Here is a 17,618-nt window from a genome sequence, read left to right on the forward strand (position 1 = left end):
GAAGATGATAACCACTCACTTTGGACAATGACTACCGCATGATTTGGTGTTTGTTAATGTGCCAAAAGGCATCATGACAGCATTTGTCCATCCATCATTTGGTAATTTCCTGGATTCTTAGGCAATGGAAGTGATTCCAGAGGTTTGTCGTAGAGACTTCTGATCGTTTGGATTGGGCCAAACTAATTTATACAAATTTGAATCTTTAGGGGGCATTTGTACCAAGAAATATTCTAAAATTTGTGTGTGATTAAGTCCAGGTTTGATTGCCCACCACCCCCCCTTTTTTTTTAATTTGTAAGTTGAGGGCAAGATTGACAAGACAAAATATGTCATGAAAACTGCCAAACAGTGGCACTTGGGAAACATGGTGTGTGCTTTTGTGAAAGTGATTAAACTGAAACAGGATTAGCAAAAATTTAGGGTTCAAGATTAGCATAGAAATTAATTTTTGAACAAGCAGGTTGTCTTGTTTCATTTAATAGCTTCCTGTGTGATTACGTAAAGTTGAAATTAATTTCTGAACTTTTTTTAGGCTTGAAATAATAGTAGTGTCTCTCCACTTTCTACTTGTGTTTGTGTCTAGATTCCCATCTTGTGTCCTCCCCTCATGCAGTGGCCAATCAAGAGTTTATTTTTACCCTTATGAGTTTCTGAGCAGTTGCTTCTGCCCCTATTTATCTCATGTGGCACTTTCCAGGTTGTATCTGAACCATTCCTTAATCAGTATATTTTTGAGGAAGATCTTTACCCTGCTAAGCAATCCTGGGAAAATTTTATGAAGAGACTGCTCAGCAGCCTTGAATTCGCAAGTGCTTAATCAGAGCACAAACTTGCTCCAGCTTGCAGAGTCAGTGTCCTGAATGCATCCAAATCCACACAGCAGAGTGACTGTGCAGGGGGCCAACCCCTTACAGGGACTTGCAATGTGGACCCATCATCCTACTTCACTGAGGAAGAAGAAAGATAAAAAGAAGAAAGAGTTGAGTTGACAGAAGTCTCAGGTGCTATACTTCCTGGCTCTACAGAAGTTTTCTGGGTGTTAGTTCCTTATGATTTAGGCTCTATTTTTTTCTCCTTTCCACTGCCAGCTAAACTCCTGCCTCTTTATCATGCCTATCTTGATATGATTCCTTAGATTCTTAATAAAATGTTTTATGCCTGTGTGAAGTGTAAACATACTAAACCCTTGTTAAACTGGTACTAGTTTATTCTGGACAGAGTTCTCTTGCTCCAAATTGAAAGCTACTCTTCTTCCAAGTACATTAGGTGCTCAGTTGAGCTTAAAACATTGGCTACCCCAAGTTTCTTGAAGGAGAAATATCTTTATTTCTTAACTTCTAGTATCCTAAAACAAGATATTTTCCTGTAGTTAGGTTTTAAAATGATGGTGCAATTACAAATAAAAGTTATTCCTATGGCTACCTGAAATATCCACTGAGAGTTCAAAGTGATCAAGAAGAGGAACAGATGTGTGCATGGCATTTAAATAGTACATATGCATAATGGTGTATAAGGTCATATTAGTTTTGTATATAAGCTCACTTCAGGAAAAACATAATCAGAAGAGTAAAATAAATGCTAAAAATAACACTAGAATTTGCTGAAGAAAAGTAAACATATCAAACAGATATATAAACATTAAAATGTGACTTGATATTTAAAATTTTTAAAGTACACTTATTGGGGCAACATTCAGTTGGTTGCACATCTGACTTGATTTTGGCTCAGGTCGTGATCTCACAGGTTCGTGGAATGGAGCCCCAAGTCAGGCTCTGCATTGACAGCATGGAGTCTCCTTGAGATTCTATCTCTCCCTGTCTCTCTGCCCCTCCCCTGCTCTCTCTCTCTTTCTCAAAATAAGCACTTAAAAATAACAAACTAACTATAGTATATTTATTGAAATTTACTAAGAACAGCACTTAATAGGATTCCAGTAACTCATTCACTCTCAAAATTTTCCTGAAAATACTATTTACATGCAATAACATTAATATTAAATATTTAAGGTAGAGTTTAACTTCAACATTTAAGAAACACACAAATCCTGAGATAGCAGCATTATAATCTTTTAATCAATTACAATCAAATAGCATAAACTAGAAAAATACTGAGTTAATAGTCATCACTAATTAGGACAGTGACAATTTTGGATAAGAAAATCATCTGCCATGATTATTTCAATAACTTACTCATTACTGTGAACAGAGCATAAACAGATTCTTTTACCGTTCTTTTAGTGTTCTTTGCAGAAATAATCAAATGACAGCTCCACTCTAAACCATGTCACTGACTTATGTGATCCTTTGGACAGCCTTCATTGTTTCCATCAATAAGGATAAACATGTTGAAACCTAATTTTTAAGATCTATTGACTAAATGAAATATAAAAAATAAAGCAGTATTTAAGTACAGGTATACTGGATATTTATAATGGGTTCACTAAACATAAATACATAGGAATATTGACAAATTTTTTATAAGAACAACTTCCCTAGCATGAAAAGCATATTAATAGTGCCACACATTGACATTTACATCCACATATGACATTTAAATCCAGTTACATATGGTTGCTAAATAAAGGACCTGATACAATCAAAGAAGTTTTAGAGCTCAAAGGATTCTTGAGAGCAGCTAGTCCAACCTCCTTATTTTATGGATAAAAAAATTATGGTTCAAAAAAGCGAAGATATTCACTCATATGTCCAAGGAGTTACTGCAGATCTAGGTGTCCTTGGCTAGGTGGGGTAGTTATTCCCTTAGAGGGCTGACTTTTGTTGGGAACTTTGAATATGTATGCCAAACATTGTCTGGAAAATTAATACATAACTTTCCACAGGTGCAACTTTTCCAATGTATATATGCCACTGGGATTAACAAAATACACTCTTTTAAAAAAATGTTTATTTATTTTTGAGAGAGAGAGTGTGCGTGCGAGCAGAAGAGGGGCAGAGAGAGATGGAGACACAGAATCTGAAGCAGGCTCCAGGCTCCAAGCTGTCAGCACAGAGCCTGATGCAGGGCCTGAACCCACAAACTGTGAGATCATGACCTGAGCTGAAGTCAGGCAGTTAAGCCACTTGAGCCACGCAGGCACCCCAACAAAATATAGTCATTTTAAAATGGTTTTAAAAATTGGTGGGAGTTTTTTGTTGTTGTCATTTTGTATTAGTTTCATCAGTAGATTCTCAAAATACAAAATATCACATGGAAACCATTGAAAAATTTTGAAGTGAATATGAAGTTGGGCAACCACAACCCAATATTCCTTTTCCTTACCTATTTATTGAAACTCATAATGATTCAAAATGTCACAAAAATGGGAAAGGGATAATGATTTATTTGTTACCGATTGTTATTATTATTACTATGATGATGATGATGATGATGAACTGAAGGAATGGAGGACCAGTAGTACTGATCAAAAGATAAGTCTGAAACTAATGAAACAGTAGAAGATAATAGTAATTCTGATATTGGTATGTACCCCAGGCCACTGGAGCATTATTACCATGTGCTCATATCAAGTGAAAGATAATCTTTACACACTTGTTAAGATACATGGAACATTTGATTTTAATGGCATTTTCCACTTAAGAGTAGCATCATAGGAATATCTGCCTAATCCTTTATCCTGACTTAACAGCAGCACCCCTGACTCTCTCTCATTTTTAAACATCTCTAGAGAAACCTGCAAAACCCTATGGGTATCTAATTTTTAAAATCAGCACTGGCAGGTCTTCCTTCTTTTTAACCTTATGGCAGGGTAAGCTTATTTCCTTTTGTTCATTCATTCTTCATTGCATTCTTTATGCTTAAAAGTAGTATTCCTTTTCTCAAGCAAAAGAATCCAAGTTACTTCAGCTCTTATAAAGCATCTTTCCCACAAATTAGCACACTCAAAAGTATCTGTATAAAATTTCGCTCTGTGAGTAGACCGTGAGCAGCACATCCCTAGAACAAAACACTCTGCCATGAGTCTGCACAAAGGCAGGGTTTGAGAAAATATGCCAAACCTTTCCCAGATGAAATGAGGACCCGGAACACAACCCTTATTACAATTCAACAAACCAATTGCTCATTCACAGTCAGAATGTTCTCAGAGTCTCCTCTGCTATTATATTCTGTGGGTTCCATGCTCGCCTTGATGAGTGCGCCTCATTCCCATTAACTTTAATGAGTTTTACCCGCACATCAAAAGAGACTGACCCACTGTATGTGGGGAACTGCCATAGGCTTTATTTCTCAGGAAACAAGATGCCACAGGGGTAATCTTACATGGTATGATAGTAGCAGTCTTCCTTAAGGTCTTCTCTCCATAACAGAATCTGTTCCTGTTTCTCTTTGTATTTAAAGTGCTTGGAATCCAAATAAACTTTTGCATTTAAAAGAGAAACTAAGATTTTTAGGCTACAAATTTGGCAACCCGGAAAAACCTAGTTTTCATTTCAACAATTTGAGAAATAGCACAAATTGCTGAAGAATTGCGACTATTATTTGTATTGAATCAACTAATACATGTACAAAATGACATTTTTAACTCTTGGATTTCTTAGATTTGTTTAAAAGGGTTGACATTTTATGTGCTTAACTATCTTAGAATTATTTTTCTATACTACTCTTACTACTGGTCTTGCTGTTACTACCGTTAACATACTACCAAAAGGACTTGCTGAATAAGAATTCTGTTTTGCTTGTCTTAAACATCTCCCTTTCTCATTTTTTTTTTGGAATGTCCTGCCAAAAGTTTAGTTACATTGAAGGAAATGGAAACAGTATATGAAGGAGGGATGGCTTTTATGAAATGGAATTTGTGGAATGCCCTTATTTTGGATGAGTTGCAGACTCCCAAATTCCATAGAAACCCAAATAAAAACAGTTATATGCCAGTTAAAACAAGACTTCACTCAGACTTGGAACAGCCTCTGTGTCATTTGGTGGTATGGCACTAACCTAAAGACTGCAAAACAAAGCCACAAGACTACAACATTGACAATGGAAAAGAAACATGAGTTGATTCAAAGTGCCTCTAACATTCAGCATGTAAGTCTGAAAATATCCTGATCACAAAAGTAATTTGAGCAAGCTAGTTGTTTAATTTGATTAAGAAGAAATTATTGCCCATTCAAATTTGTCATTCTTCAGCAGTTTATCTACCTATCTACCTATCATCTATATATCTATGACCTACCTACCTGTCTATGCTTGTTATGTTTAAATTTTTTTTCAACGTTTATTTATTTTTGGGATAGAGAGAGACAGAGCATGAACGGGGGAGGGGCAGAGAGAGAGGGAGACACAGAATCGGAAACAGGCTCCAGGCTCTGAGCCATCAGCCCAGAGCCCAACGTGGGGCTCGAACTCACGGACCGCGAGATCGTGACCTGGCTGAAGTCGGACGCTTAACCGACTGCGCCACCCAGGCGCCCCAATGCTTGTTATGTTTATAATAAGAAATTATAAGTAATTAAGCTATTATCAGATAATAGAGATTGAAATACTTATTTGCTCTTCATTAGAAGATGCAATCTGTGGGCCTACTTCTAGGACATGATCCCATCCTGACTTGAAAATGAGCTAATAGGAACCATGCCTTTCATGTTTATATTTCTGATTTGAGTACAGTCTTTGGCACATGGTACATATTGATGGTTATTGAATTAGAGGGCATATCAAAATGGTATTCCAGGGATGCCTGGGTGGCCCAGTTGGTCGGACGTCCGACTTCGGCCCAGGTCATGATCTTGAGGCTTGTGGGTTCCAGCCCTTCATCAGGCTCTGTGCTGACAGCTTGGAGCCTGGAGCCTGCTTTGGATTCTGTGTCTCCCTCTCTCTGCCCCTTCCCCAGCTCACAGTCTCTCTCTCTCTCTTTCTCTCTCTCAAAAAAAAAAATAATAATAATAAACATTAAAAAAATGGTATTTCAAAGAGATAGTCTACCTAAGTTTCAAAACTCCTGTTCAATATATTCTGCCAGTCAATGTCATTTTAAGGAATGTTGTGAATGAGAAGGTATAATTATGTGCAGCATTACAAAAAATTCTCTACTTTAAATTCTAAGAAAAAATGTAGATATATGAGAAAGTATATATGAGAAAGTATATAGGATGCACATGTAAGAAAGAATATATGACAATATATTTCTCAGAAAATTACCCAGAGATAGCTACTGTTAATGTTTTCACATATTTTTCCCCAGGCTACTTAAGTATTCATATTTTTTTATATTAGAACAAATTTGGGATAACATCAAATTTCCAGAATATATCAAACTCCAAATATGTTTCATATATAAAATAATCCAGAGTAAACTGAAAATAACTACCCTATAACCTGCATGCACTTAATATATATCACTTTCAAACAATAAGAGTTCTCAACAAAATTAATCTAAAAACTTAAAGCAAGTAGGATTTGGATCATTGAAACAGGACTAGTGAGACTCAGGAGATTCTTGGATCTCTAGATGGTCTGCATTCCTGAAGTGTTTCCACCTGTATGAAGATTCCTCTATTTTTTAAAGGACATTTCATTTTAGTAACTTTGTGTATTTATTCTCTATGACTTAACAGAGCTTGATGGGCAAGTCTTTCCTCTAAGTTGTATGTGTACTTGGTAACATCTGATCTAAAAATACCCTCACAAATATCTATTATTGTGATGATTTAGCTAAAAATACTCATCTGAATGGCATGGGCTGTGGCAGCTGATTACAGCCGAGTTAACTGATGAGATGACTGGGGAAGGTGAAGAGTTTTACCCTAAGGTAAAATCAAAGAATTGTCAGCAGCCTGTTCCAATACAAGGTGAACATACAGAACACTGTCAAAGCCAGAGCTCTTTTATTAGGATTAGGATGACACTTGGGATACATACCACGGTAACATGAACCCACAGGCCACACCGTGGATGTACACATAGTAAATCAGAAGGGAGGACTGAAACTGCAGTAGCCTCTTTTCTTTCTAATCCCTAAATCACTGTGGCACATGATTTCTTTAGGGCCAAGAAGTTGCCTTGCACTGCAAAATATTAAAAGGCATGGCAGTATTTTGAGGCATCAAATGAAAAGATCGCTTTGAAGTGCTCTAAAATTATACTCCTTTGGCTGAAAAGAGTTAACTCACTTTCAAAAATACTTACAACTGAAAACGAATTAGGCACCATGGAGAAGAAGATTAGTTGCAGTTACTCACTTTTGATTGAAAAGACTCAAAAGTCTTGCTCAAGGCTCATGTTATTGAGATCCTAATTGGTGTGGATCAGGGAGCTCACTGTTTAATAATCCTACACCAGTTTTTCTGATAGAATGAATATACTGTTTCCAACAATAAGATCAAATGGGATAATTGGCTTGATGCTATACTGTTTGAATAAGGAGGAATTGGGAAAGAAAGCTTGATAAACAATGTATTGCCAAATAAATAAACTGGCTATAAGAATTCCCTAGAAGGGTAAGTATTTCACTCAATGACATTTTATCTTTTCCAACTTTTTGCAAGTTGGGAAAAAGAAGTATTACAAACATGCAAGGAAGTGATTCTTGGGAAGTATTGGGAAATATTAAAATAAAGTCATAGTTGCAGGACACCTGCAACTATGTGATAAACACGTAAGTGTTAAACACATAAGAAATGCTCAACATCACTTGTCATTAGGGAAATGTGAAGTCAAACTACAGTAAGACATTACTTCATACCCATTAGAATAACTTTAATAAAAAAGGCAGACAATAACAAGAATTGGCCAGGTTGTGGAGAAACTAGAACTCTCATACATTGCTAATAAGACTATAAAAATGGTACAGCAAGTTTGGAAAATGTTTGGAATTTTCTTATAATACTAAATATAAATTTACTATAGGGGCGCCTCGGTGGCTCAGTCGGTTAAGCGTCCGACTTCAGCTCAGGTCATGATCTCATGGTTTGTGAGTTCAAGCCCCGCGTCTGGCTCTGTGCTGACAGCTTGGAGCCTGGATGGAGCCTGCTTCCGATTCTGTCTCCATCTCTCTCTGCCCCTTCCCTGCTCATGCTCTCTCTTTCAAATATAAATAAAACATTAAACAATTTAAAAAATATATATAAATTTAGTATATGACCCATTAATTTCATCCATAGGTTTCTAAGAGAAATGGAAACATATATCCACACAAATATTTGTGTGTTCAGAGCAGCATTACCCATAATAGCGAAAAAGTGAAAACAATCTAAATGTCAACCAACTAGTAAATGGATAAATAAAATGTGGTATATGCATATAATAGAGTACTAGACAGCAATGAAAAATAATGAATTATTGGTGCATGCCAATATATGGATGAACCTCAAAAATGTTATAGCAAGTAAAAGAAGCCAGATGCACAAGACGCATATTGTATGATTACATTTACATTAAATGTCCAGAATAGGCAAATCCCGAAAGAAACAAACAAGATTAGCAGTTGTCTGGGGCTGAAGATGGAAACAGGATTGTCTATATGGATGCAGGGAGAAAAGACACGGACTGTCGGGACCCAGTATTGACTACTTGGATGATTTGGATTATACTGTTTGAAGAGTATGCAAAGTGATGAATACATTGTGGGAGAGTTGTGGACTTAGAAACCACAAGGCAACCTTTTGTCAAGGAAGGTTCAGAGCACTTGACCTTATAACAAGGGTGGGGCAGTCTTTCTCTGGGAAATCCAGAGGTTCAAACCTAATGAAATAGATTTTAGGGATGAATATTAGAGTATTAGTATTAACTTTCTTTCATTAGGATAAAGGCTTTTTTGTTTTGTTTTTTTCTCTTTATTAGGGAGAGTTGAGGTAAGGGCCCTAGACAAAACCAGTAGGGAGACTAAGAGTAACAGCCTTGTCTGGGTGTGGTGGTGGGTATGGGTAGGTGTTTAAGTGCAAACCAGAATAAAGTGGTCCCTGGGCTAACCCTGCAAAATAATTTCAAACTTAATAATGTTAGAGTGGTAAAGGCACCATTTTGTGGATGCAGAAATTTCAGCTCAGAGAGCTTCAATGACTTCTGAAGGTCACACCATAAGCAGAACCTGAGATACTAATTCAGGTCTCCTGACTCCCAGTTTGGGTCTTTCTACTACAAATGAATTTGTGCCCCAGCATTTCTTTGCAGTGTAGTAAGACCATTTTTGCCTGTTCTTTAAACTGGTAATTGATTATCCTGTGCTGAGGAGGATGCAGTGAAGGAGGAGTACTACAAGATAAATGCTCTGACTGAAAACAGCAACCCTCAGTTCCCTGGGGTGATGGAAGCCAAAGGTAACTTCCAAGTATCAGGAAATCCACATGGGAAACCATCCAAATGGAACACATTTTATCATAATCTTTGTGGTCCAAAGGGGAATACCAGAGCATGTGGAAAGATCAGTTCGGCTTTATCAGCAGTAGAAATTCTATCTATTGTCTAAGTCAGAAAGCTTTTGAACAGTCTTAGTGTAGAAACAGTTTAAAAATAGAATCTGTGCCATGAAATCATCAGCAATATAGGCAATAATATGGGCAGATTTATATAATTAAAAATAAAGTCATTAAATATAACAAAATGTACATTCTTTGATATATTTTGGTCTGTAGGACCTTTAAAAAAAATTCATCAAAGACAGGCTACAATCCAGTGGTGGCAATATGTTTATCCAGGCCATTTCATTCCATTACATCAGAGGTTGCTACAGATGGAACCAGTCAATGCCCAAGGTGGCCTGTAAAAGGCACAAGAGATAATTAAGAGAGTAGGAAAAGCAGATGGAGAATCAAAAAGGAAGGAAGGAAGAAAGAGGAAACAATCTAAAATAGGAGTAAGAGGGAAAAAAGAGAGAAGTAAAGGAAATAATAAAAGCGAAACGAATAGAGATATATGTGGTAGGCAGTTCATTGCTTCAAGAGAATTTATCTCATCCTGCTTTATATATTCTCTCTCCATTTTCAACACCACCATAATCCAACATTTTACTGCAGAAGAAATAATGTTTGTTGTAAAAAAAATTAGAAAATATAGAAAAGCAAAAAGAAAATTAACATTAGCTATAATTCCACCATCTAGATTAAATCACTGTCAACATGTCAGTCAATAACATTGTCATCTTATTTTCAAAACATTTTCTTTTTACAAAAATGGAATCATACTACCTTTATTTCTTTGTAGCCTGATTTTTTTTCACAGAAATCATTATAGATATTTTTCTACCTCAAAAATATATACTTTTAAAATATTTTATTATTACTTTTTTAAAGTTTATTTATTTTGAGAGAGAGTGCCTGTGTGTGCACACTTATCCATGCAAGAGAGGGAGGGGCAGAGAGAGAGAGAGAGGGAGAGTGTGAATCCCAAGCAGTCTCCACTCTGATAGTGTTGAAAGCGTGAAGCCCTATGTGTGGAGCCCGAAGTGGGGCTCAATCTCATGAACTGGTGAGATCATGACCTAAGCTGAAATAGAGAGTCGGATGCTTACCCAACTGAGCCACCCAGGTGCTCCTAAAATATTTGAAATATTTGCCTGCATCGTAATGTAATTTCATAAGAATTTGATCTACAGTACACGTTATGAATTTTTGCTACTTTACTTTTACTTTGTTACCATGTTTGTAAAATCTCAGAATTTCTAATGTAAATACTTTTTGAGGGAAGAAAAGAATTATTTGTGGGTACTAAGGCTAGAAATAAATGAATTATATGCTGAAGTCCTGTACTAGACTGTGCTGAAGAGAGATTGGAAGCTTATTTGGGGAAAGAGGAATATTATTATTCCTTACTATGTAATAGATGTGTTTGAAAGAAGTTGTGTGTCCATCAGAAAAACCACATTATTATTTGAGAAGCTTTTTGAAGAAAATGCAGAAGCATGGATTGGCAAAGCAAACATTTATCATCTACTTGCAACTTATAATAACAGGGAAAAATAACAAAGCCTTAATTATGAAGTGATTATACAGCTTTTCATTGATTTCAGAAACTCTTATGCTGCACCAGGTCTTTACAATGTTCCCTGATATTTCAGATCCACAGTTATTTGTTGCTAGTAACTCACATTTACCTTCTAGAGAGATGTGATTTAGAGAAATGTGGGTTGTACTCAGGGAAGGGCATCTAACTTGACTTTCACCGGCTAATTCAGCGACTGCTTTAAGTGATTTGTATTTTCCAAAGTGATTATCTCAGCTGGTATTTCAAAATATAATCTAAATCCTTCTGTTAGTAATAAATCCACAGAAATCCATAAGACCTAGAGTGTTTCATGTTATTATTATTATCAAACATTCCTTGAGCTTTCTGACTATGTTCCAGGTATTGTATAGGGCCAAATGTTCATTTGCGATTCTTACCTAGAGGGGCTCACAGTCCAAATTTGGCCTAAAGAGAGCAGGAATAAGAGATATTTACAAAAAATTATGTTCTTGTGGTTAGTCAATGAATACAATTTCCTGTTTCTCACTGTAATAATGATTTATGAATGACAGTGGTAACAATCTCAAAGAGACAATTCCGTTAGCAACCTCTGCAATTATTTTTTAGCTTTGTGGGGTTAACCTTATTGGGGTTGATTAAATTCAAGCTGTGATATTTCATAAAAACTCAATGGAGGGTCCAGATGGCCCAATAATACCTCCTTTTGTGAGAGAAAATAACTTGAAGATTTTTGTCTAAGGTATTTGTGCTGGTGGGACCTGAATGAATTGTTATCCCTTTAAAAGGAGTCTGCATTACAAATAATTTTTATAAAATACTAATTATTAAAAAACAGAATTCTGCTTTCACTATTTCAGTTATGTTCTAGGACCAGAGTGGCAAGAACATGACATTTTGAAACTAGACTCTGATACCATCTTTGGGATTTCAGTCTGAAAATACAGTTCTGGAAAATCAACAGAACAAGGCTCTGTGGAACAAAATGCCAGGAAGGTCAATGCATTACATTCCTACTGTTCCAGTCCCATGCTCACAATTACCTTAACTCTTGTCAAAATATTTTCTACAGTAACAGCCAAGACATAATTAGCACCTTTTCTTCACGCTGAAAATATCATTGGTAGCCATAAAACATAAATAAATTTGGAGAAAGGCTTTCAGCACCCAACTCAGCAAATGGTTACAGGGGTTATTGGGTATATCACGATTTGCCTACTAGTGGGAATAGCACCCCATCTTACTCTGGCTTCTGTTTGTCTGGAAGTTCTACCTGTATGAGACAGGGAGAAAGAGAGAACTTTCTCTTTCAAAGGTGGGGGTTGGTGGGAGGTGGAAATGAGTTATGAAATTCAACAGGAAATTACACAATAAACAATCATTCAGTGCTTTAATTATTTGGTTAATTTTCCTTCCTTATTCTCCAACTTCTTTGTGTATTTTGTGTGTAATCAGGCGACATTGTTAAGTAGTTTGTTCTTCAAACTACTTTGCCTGTCTTGTATCAGAAGGGCAAAAGGTATTGGTCAATTTTGTCATGAATGCAAAGGCCCTTTATTTGGCTTTTTGTATGTTCTTGGTGGAGGCTACAAAAGCGAAAGTGGTTATGATCAGAGATTTCCAGCAGGGGGTGCAGCCACTTCTATAGGGTAAGTTCTTTTGAAGCCAAATCACATCAAACATCTGAATATTGCAGATGGTAGAGCTGGAATTTTGATAACATTTATGGCTGTCTTCTCTTTTGATCCTAGAAAAACCATGCATATTAATATTTTGTTAGGACATGTTAAAGAACTAGAAATTTGTGGAGAATATTTAGATTAAAAACCTAAAATGCCTGACTGAAATCTTATTCTGCTAATTTTTTCAAAGTAAATGACAAACAAAGCTTCGGGTAATTTTAATTATCCAGTAGAGTGGAATAAGTGGTTAAATTTTTTATTTTAGATAAGAAGAGTAGATGGTCTGAGAGAGCTTGGTAATATTTACTCATCTCTCACTCTCTCTCTCGTGTGCATGTGTAAAGAATAAATCACTTATTTTCTCAAAATTTCTCCTTTGGGTGGGGAGGGTGAGTGTTTAAAGCTATTTATCTGAAGGCCTGGCTCCTGATAAACTTTAGGAGATGCCATCTTATTCTTTGTCTTTTATTTTTTCCTCTTTATTGCCTTTTATTTGTAGATAACTAAGCATTTTCAGCCATAGGACTTTGGCCCCCAATCCTCATGTTCAGATTTTTATTTGTACAGAAAACTATAATGCTTCATTTTTTGAGAAGAGTAATATAAAAACAATAAAAATCTGTTAACTTTTTCATAATAGTAAGCAGTTTTAGACTATGTATTAATAAGGAGCAAAGTTCTAAATTTCTATACCCCTTAAATCAAGATGGATGATGGACTAATAGTAATGTCAGCTCTGAAAATTATCCTTTGAAAACTATGGCTATGTTTGTTTGTTTGCTACATTTTCTGGGTCTTCATTATGAGATAATGAGATTTCAAGTCTTTTTTTCCCTCCAGAATCAGGTCTTGATTCTTTAGTATCATGTCCTGTTTTAAAGGAAACATCATCATATAAAGAAGGTATAATTTTCACCTTCTTTATATGATGATGTTTCCTTTAAAAGCCCTGATTTATTTGACTTTGGTTTATGTTGATACATGTCCATGGTTAGGACATTTCTGATTATTTAGGGAGTAATTTTTTAAGTATCTTTCAGGTGGACACCTTATAACACTTAACATTTCAGAGTCAAAGTTGTGACTCTGAATCAGCTTACTGTATTTTTAAGGACTCTTAGTACAAAGGTGAATGAAATGCATTTAAATGCATGAACTCTCCTACCTGTACAAGTGGTATGGATACTTTAGGGCATCAGTACCTCACTTTGATGGTTCCACTCCCTTCCCCAATTTATTCCTCTTCTCTTTTTCTCCTTTCCTCCCCTCTATATTTACTTTAAGTTTTCTTTTGCATCCTTCCCTGTGTATGGTTTGATAGAAAATAAGTACCTACAGTCCTTAACTACTTAACATCTTTGGCAGCATTCAAATGCAAGAAAGTGGCTACAGTAAGGAATTTTAGTGATGCCTTTTTACAGTTAGGGAGTAAGAGACAGAGGAATTAAACACCTCTCTTCTGCTTTGTCTATTAAGTTTACCTTTGAGAAATAATGCAGAGTAGAGGGGCAAGGGTGTGAACAAACTTGTGCTGGAATACTGGAATAGATTTACTGACAAATTTTGTAATTTTTACAAAAAGGCACTTTTGTTTTTCTAGTTTAGTAACAGACCATAAATGTACTTCTGGTTGGCAGCAGCTGCATCATTATAACACAAAAAAGCAACCTTGGCTACTTCCAGTACCTTATGTAAGAAATAAAGAGTAACTTGAATTTAAAAGACTTTTTAAATGTTAACTTTACTGATGATTAACTGTTTTCAGCGTAGAAAACAAATCTTCCCCCAAGAGAAATTCTCCCCCAAATTACTTCTTTTAGACTTAACAAATTGGGGTAGATTCATGTTTTTGCTCATTTTTTATCTGCTGGCAACTATTTTCAGATCTCTAAGATTCTGATGACCTTGGGAAAGTCGCAGGACTTCAGTTTCTTCAATGGTAAAAGGAAAGGCATTTTTCTACTGTCCGTCCTTTCTCCACCTTTCAGTACCAATGCCCGGAAGAGAAATACATAGAAAGCCCAGGGCACCCCCAAACTTGTAAAATTTTGTAAGCTTAAAAAAATATCGAATATACTTAAGGCTGTATAATAGAAGCCTGGTGGCCGATGTTTCCTAAGATTAGGCTGGTAGTGGTGTGGAGCTGGCGTCTTTGGGGCCACCTTAAACCCCTAAATCTTGGTATCTCGCTCAACTTCCATTAAGAATGGAATAAACTACGGGCCTGTGCGTCTCTGCCATGTCGATGGAGAATGGGATTCTTGCTCCCATGGAGTTCTGCCTTCTGGGTGAGTATGGCACCAGGTCCCGGGCGGGTGATGTCTGTAGTAAGCGAGCGATCCCCAGACAGGAAACTGGCTGCACATGCAGAAGTATCCATGCGAGCAGGTCCCCGCCAACGTGTTAGGGCGCATATTTTCCTCTCTTCAATTCTTTAATGCTCTGAGACCGTAGGGGAATTTACCGAAAATCTTTCAGTGCCCGTGCGAGGTTTTGCAACGGCTAACACGGTATCAGGTTCTTTTGCAGTACTGTGGTTTGCTCTCAGTTTCAGCCAGAAACCGGAACAGAAGGAAAGGGAGAACGCAGGGAAGGTTCGGAGACTACCGCGCTCAGGGCTGCATGGTCTGCAGCTTCTAAAGTGTGGAGGATGGGACGGAGGAGGAGAATACGGAGAAAGGGGAAAGCGGAGGAAAAATACCCACGCCAATGGGTAAAAGGGAAAAGGTGAGAAGGAATGGAGTAGGAGAGGGAACCAATGGGTGGGAGAGGCGGAGGAAGAAGGGGGAGGGGCAGAAGCCAATCGAGGAGCCCGGACGCGAGCGAGGACGCGGCCCCGCGCTTGCTCCCCTCCCTCCGGCCCAAGCGCTCGCGCCTTCCCAGGCTCCCCGGAGACGAGGGCAGGGGCGGGGCCCAGCCGGGCGCGCGGCGCGGGAGGCGCCGCGAGGTGAGGGCGGCGGGGGCGGGGAATTGTGGGGAGGGCGGTGCGGGTACGCGCGCGCGCGCGCCCCGTCGAGGCTGCGCCGCCGCTCCGCCCCCGGCCGGGTGTGTGGCTGCGCGCGCGCGCGTGCGTTCCGGCGGTGCGCGCCGGGAGAGATGCTGAGGTAAAGTTCGGGAGAGAGGGAGAGAGATCCGTCAGCGCGAGGGAGCCCGAGTGGCCGCCATTACTGAGCCCGGCGCGGCGGCGGGCACTGGGGAAGGGGGGAGGGACGGGGCCGCCGCTGGTGGCGGGAGGGAGGGAGGGAGGGTGGGTTACCCGGCAGCGGGAGCTGTAGGGCTTAAGGTTTCGGGGCGTGTGTGTTGGGGAGGGCGGGGGGAGGTGGCTGAGGGGACGCGGCGCTGGGTGAGCGCGCCGGGGAAGAGAGGCGAGCAGAGAGTGGAGGAGGAGGCGGCGGCGGCGGGAGCGCTCCCCAGGAATGTCGCTGCCGCCGCCACCGCCGGGGCCGCTGCCGTTGAGGAGGAGACGGAGGAGACCCACGGTGTTAGGTAGGACCTTGCCATCTCAGCCCCTCCGGGCCTGCCCGCTCGCCCCCTCCCCGACCGGGACCCTCCCGCCACCGGCTGCCCCGCTCGGTCGCCGCCGCCGGTTGTAACCAGTTCAAGGCGCTGGGGCCCCGCAGCCACGGAGGGGAGCCTGGCGCCGCGCTCGGTCCTCGCAGGCCGAGCGGGGAGCGGTTGCCCCGGGGGGGGGGAGATACGGTCGGCGTGAAGGGCAGAGAGGCCGGGGGAGGGGGCGCTTTCTCCACAGGTGACGCGGCCGGGGTCGCTGGAGGCCTGGTTGTGGCCGGGGATCGCGCCGGCCCCGCCAGGCGTCCGCTCTCGCCCGCCGCCCTCACTTGCCCTGCTCTCCGATGGTACGTGGGGAGGGAAGGTGGCGGTGTCTGTTGGCTGGGTTGCTGCTGTTAACGAGTTCCACCTGGAAGGGGGGGCGGGGGGTGGGCGCATATTCACGGAAACACAATCTTCATTGCAAACTTAAGCGCTTTTCAGGGGGATCGGCCCTTTCACTTTTCCCCGATCTCCCCCACTCCTCCCTGGGTTCTGTTCACCAATTTCCCATCTGCTGCGAAAGCTCGGGCAAGGGTGTGAGAAGTTGCACTGCGCAACCAAAACACGGGAGTCTTCTGGGTTGACTGCGTCCGGCTTGAGGCTTTGATACTGAGTGCTTGCTAGAATAACCTTTAGATTCTTCCTCTGTTTCCACTAAAGAAAAGTATCGGGGTGGGGGTGGGGAACCGCGCGGGAGCGCGCGCGCACTTATCCACACATAAATACTCACTCCCTCACACCCTCCCTCTTCAGCGTTATTAGAAATGCAAGTGAGGTGGAGGCTGTGGGTGTAGCTGACGCCGAAAGGTGCTCGGAAGTAAAGGCAAACTATTGGGACGTTTGGTACAATTCCGACAAAGTTGTAGGGAGACGCTTATACTTTTGCCATACGATAGAAATCCAGTTTTGGCTCATGCTTAATAAATGGGAATTTTAAGTGTTCTAAGTCTCGACCAAAATAGACCTACGTACGCCCGTTTTTAAGTTTAAATTCCTAAATATAATTTGCCTTTTTCTTTGTGATAGATAGGAAACGATGTCATTTTTTAAAACTACTCATTTGTAAAACGGTGGAATACGTCGTTGTATTTACTGGTATTTGCTTATGCTGCCTTCTACAGGTGTGTGTGTGTGTGTGTGTGTGTGTGTGTGTGTGTGTGTGGGAGGGGTTTGCCGGCTTCACCTAAAACACCCAAAATCAGTACTCAGTTTGAAAGCATATGGGGGGGGGGGGCGGAGGAGTTATTTGCATTGAATTCATTTGTATTCACTTCTGGAAATATTTCTCAAAATCTTCGTTTAAAATGGTTCTTTTCACAAAAATTTGATCCAGATGCAACATTTGGAAAAATATTTGGTTAAGATATATTAGTAAAATGTGTTTTGGAGATGTTTTACTGTCAATTTCACTTGACTTCACTATGATAAAACTGTATTCTTAATGAGTATTTTTAGATATACATACCATAT

General features: G+C 39.6%; 1 protein-coding gene across 5 annotated transcripts in view; it reads left to right on the forward strand.

Annotated features, from left to right (window-relative positions):
- Positions 1-15,606: 15,606 nt before the first annotated feature.
- The window catches only part of ARHGAP5 (Rho GTPase activating protein 5), an 81,627-nt gene continuing 79,615 nt past the window's right edge, over positions 15,607-17,618 (forward strand). For 4 of the 5 annotated variants that reach the window (XM_040476887.1, XM_040476889.1, XM_040476890.1 and 1 more), the window contains exon 1: positions 15,928-16,085. The gene's annotated coding sequence lies outside the window, so the exon portion shown is untranslated. Of the gene's footprint in view, positions 15,704-15,927; positions 16,086-17,618 lie in introns of those variants that run through there. The other variant, XM_040476888.1, reaches the window with a different exon arrangement.

The sequence above is a fragment of the Herpailurus yagouaroundi genome, unplaced genomic scaffold (assembly GCF_014898765.1).
Source record: "Herpailurus yagouaroundi ecotype Mexico unplaced genomic scaffold, PumYag 141, whole genome shotgun sequence".
NCBI classification, from domain to species: Eukaryota; Metazoa; Chordata; class Mammalia; order Carnivora; family Felidae; genus Herpailurus; species Herpailurus yagouaroundi.